The following is a 4,530-nucleotide window of genomic DNA, read 5'->3' as shown; positions in this document are numbered from 1 at the left end:
GGAATGCAAGATTAATTTAATATTAGAAAATTGATCAATGAAATTCACTACATTGACAATTTAAAGATGAAAATCTATATGGATACAGAAAATGGGTCTGATAAACTTAATATATACTCATGATCATAACACTCAGCAAACTAGGTATAAAAAAGGCCTTCTCTAACCTGGTAAAGGACGTCTATGAATATTGATAGCAATTATTATACTTGATGGTGACAAAATGAAAGGATTACTATTAAGATCAGAAAAAAAAGACAAGGGGACCTCCTATAACCACTTCTATTCAACAATGTATGGACTCCTAGCCAGTGCAATAAAGCAAGAAAAACATTTTTAATGTATAGGAATTGAAAAAGCAGAAAAATTGTCATTATGGCAAATGATGTGATTATCTGTGTAGAAAAATCTCACAGAGTTTATAACTTATTAGAGTTAAGAAGAGTTTAGCAGACTTCCTTAACTAAAAAAACAATGTATAAAAGTTACTTGCATTTCTACAAATGATCAACAATCTGTAAGAAGATGTATTTCCTCTACTTCTTGAGTTTTGTTAGTAATTTTATTGTTTCATTGCCATATTTTACATTTGCAGTCTACCATCTTACTTTACCTTTAGGCATATACTTAAGTGAAGTTAATGACTATTGCCAAGTCACTTGCCATAGTCTCCATTCATCTTTTGTTTGAAAACATTTCTTATTTTAGTTTCATCAAGAAGATTTCAGAGAAATGTATTTCCTGAATTCTTGAATATCTGAAAATATTTATCTGTTGACTCAATACTTGAACAACATTTTAGATGGTTATAATATTCTTAGGACTCTTTTTCCCTTAGAAGTTTATAGGCATTGCTATACTTACTATCTTCGAGGTTTGAATATTACTGTGTAGAAGTCAGAAGTCAACCTGATTTTTTTCCTTGTAGGTGGCTCTATCTTTATGTTTTAATGCCCACAGGGTACCTTCTTTATTTCTGAAGCCTAGAAAGTTTACTAGGATATGTTTTCTTCTTGCTCATTCTATCAGTCAGGGTCCAATCATTAAAACGGATGTACTAGGTCTTTCAGCAGAGGAGATTTAATATAGGTAATTTTGCATAGGTGTGAGAAGACTGAAAAACAAAAGGAGAACACTAGGGGAACCCAGAGATAATACCTGCAGGAAACATCTATCACTTCTAAGACTGGGAAAACAAAGGGAAGAGATGATCAGAACCTAGAAGCTTGGAGGAGGGGACTCCAATTCCCAAGGAAGGGGTGCTACCTGGCTGGTGCTGTCACCTTAGAAGCTTGAAGAGATGCTGCAGAGTTGAACTTCAGACCTCTGAAGAGTGTGCACTTCTGGCTGCTGCTGTATCTTGAAGGGGCAAGATCAGTCAGTTATGCAAATACCAAAAGAAGCTGGAGACAGGAACCAACAAAGTACTTTTGCTGGGTCTATGCTGATGGGGAGTATCAAGCAAACAGAAGAAAGGATGGTCTCTCCTCCTGGCTTCTGACATCTCTCTAGTGCCCCCTATTGGCAGAGCCTAACAAGGAACCAGCTGGCAAACGAAAAACGTCACTTGCAGAGTCTCAGGCCCAGCATCACCGAGTAGAGTATAGAAAAGTACGTTTGAAGCTGAGAGGGTAATAATTGGCATGCTCATTCAGTATCAAATTTTCCTGGGATACAGTATGCTGTTCCCATCTGTAGATTCAAGCCTCCTATCACTTCAGCAATGTTTTCTTGATTTATATTTTTGAAGTTTTTTTCTGTTCCATCATTTGGTCCTTAGGTTTTTTTCTTGTGGGCTACAGATTGGTGAAAAGAAACCACCTCGTGCACATACCACATGGTTAAATTAATTCCCAGTTTGTTAACCATGGCATATACAAATCTAACAGCAGGAAAGCAGCTGCACAGGTAGCATGGCTCTGCACAGCTTTTAAAGGTCACCAGCACCACCACTAAGCCCTTAACAGGAACACAGCTGCCATTGTCACTGTCTGCACAAGGTAGGGTCTTGCTGCATCTAAGAAGCTTAATGCCTGTTTGTAATCTGAGATGATAGTCTGAGCAAACACTAATAATGTCACAGGGATAGTTTTACTTTCTTTATTCCCAGGCCCACTTTAGAACCCCACATCCCTTCTCCTGATGTCTGAGAAAAGAAATCCAAACAACGACAACAAAAATATACTGAAGATAAAAATAATATAGTGAGTGGTTTTAAGATTCTTTCATTTCTGGTTCTATTTAGAGCCTTTGACTAACAAACTTGTCCCCAAATCCTTACCTTTAGAGGTATAAAGAGTGACCGGGCACATGAAGTTCAGTTGAAGGATATTTTATCTGCGTGCTGGTTACTGTAACCTTTAGTTAACACAGAAACCAAAAATTAGATGTGGAAATTGCATTCTGGTTCAGGGTGATTGCTCTCCTCCATGATGATGAGTGTGGTGGGTGGATTTGCGAGCTTTCACTGCTCGTCAGGCATCCGCTATTCCACACCCTGATGTAGTCATCTTTTGCAAATTACTCTCTCAAATGCCAAGCTTCATCCGAAATTAGACACTTCACTAAAGACACTATTTGAGTAACAATTTGAAAGATTCTAAGCTTAAAGGGAAGAAGGGGGGATGATAGCTACATCAACCACAGGAAGCTGTAATGAATGAGTTTATTTCCCTGATCAGCGCCAGCAGGGCCAGGAAGAATATGTATATTCTCTTGACCTCAGGCTCTTCTAGTGACACTCTAGATCTGACTCTATCCATTCATATTTTTAATTACTCCTGTTTTACTGTCCCTTCCCTCTTTTAGGTCTATTCTGTATTAAAAATAATTATATCCTACCTCCCACAAGCTGCCAAACTCACTGCAAACTTCTTGAAAAAAGTCTTATAACCTGCTCATTGCTTATTCCCTCAAAGTGTGGATTCCATTTTTGCTGCCCTACTGAAACCACGCACCAGTGTCACAGATGATCTGCTAATGGTCAGTCCCATTCTGTCCCTTTCTACCTATTCCTCTTCATCTTTCTCCATCTTTTCATGTTGTTTTCCTTGAGCCTTTCTCTTCTCCTGACTTTTATGACACCGAAGCCTCCTCGTTCGACTTCTGGATGCTCCTTCTCTGTCTTCTCCACTGATCTTCCTCCTCTTGCTCCTAAAGGCTTTCCAAGACTTTGTCATTGGTCGTTACATGTTTCCCACACTTGGACCTTGGTGAGTTCATCAATTCCATAATTTCATCTACCAAACTTATGTCTCACAATTAAATTATTTTCTCAAGCTCTATTCCTGTGTTTACAACTTCCTGATGGAAATTACTCCCTGGATAATCCAACAACATCTCAAACTCAACAGGTCCAAAGGTAAATTCATTATGTTTTTCCACAAATTATCTCCTTTCTCAGAGGCTGGAAGACTCTTCTTTGTTCCTCACTCTATCTAATTAATTGCCAAATTTGTAAACTCTCTGCTTTTGCGACATCTGTATCTGCTCCCATATTCCATTCTCACTACTGCTGCCCTACTCCCAACCCTCACGATTACTCATATTGTCTTTTGTAATAAGCTTCTAATTTCTCTTCCCCTACACTTCCTTTCTTATTCCAAACAATCAAATTTAGCAAAGTCAAATTAATTTCCTAAAGTAGAGCAATGATCTCTTACTTGCTCAAAAACCTTCAATAGCTTCCCAGTTCCTTCTCAGTTAAGTGCAAATTTATCATCCCTACATTCAAGCTTCTTTGTGATCTGTCCTCAACACATCTATGCTTGGCTTTTCTCCCTCTACTCTTACCATACCCTACAAGAAAACTGAATTATTTGTTGTTCCCTAAACCTGTCCCCAGATCCCCTATCTTCTTGTTTTTTCCGTACCACTTCCCTCACTCTGCTTGTTAAAATCCTGACCAATACTCAGTATCGTTTTGGATGCCTTCTATCTTCTCCTGTAAAGACCTGGTTGAAACTTCTGCCTAGTCCCCATCTGAAACTTCAGTGACAGCTATTATTACATTTTGCATCCAATTGCAGTTTTCTGTGAACTTGTTTTATCCCACTACTCAGACTGGAACTTTCATCTTTTAATTGGGTAATATATTGGATAATATCAGTGCTCCACTCAGATCCCTTTTTGGCATTCTACTAATATGTGCCCTCCCTCCACCAATGTCAGTGTCCTTTGAATTGCCAGGCCAGCCCCTGTGGTGGCTTTTCTTCAGAGAGCTGCCCTCAGGCTACTGGAGCTGCTTTGCCCACAAGGTCAGAGGGCTAGTGCCGGGAGTTTCCATCCCCCCACTCTGCCTTGAGGTGGACGGTTGTTATCCAGAGGATATAGAGTGTGGGGGAGTAAAGCACAGCTGCCTGAGCTCAAGATGATAACTTGGAAGGCTAACACACTGAGAGCCCCCTGCAGGATCAGGCTGACATTACCCCTTGTAGGATTTTTGCCAAGATTCCACCCTTGCTTGCCTTCCTCTACTTCCGTGCTCCCTAGCCCATCTGCCCGTCTCTCAGCGTGCTACTAGGGAATCCT

Source organism: Equus asinus, chromosome X, assembly GCF_041296235.1.
Source record: "Equus asinus isolate D_3611 breed Donkey chromosome X, EquAss-T2T_v2, whole genome shotgun sequence".
NCBI lineage: Eukaryota > Metazoa > Chordata > Mammalia > Perissodactyla > Equidae > Equus > Equus asinus.
This window is presented reverse-complemented; position numbering follows the sequence as displayed.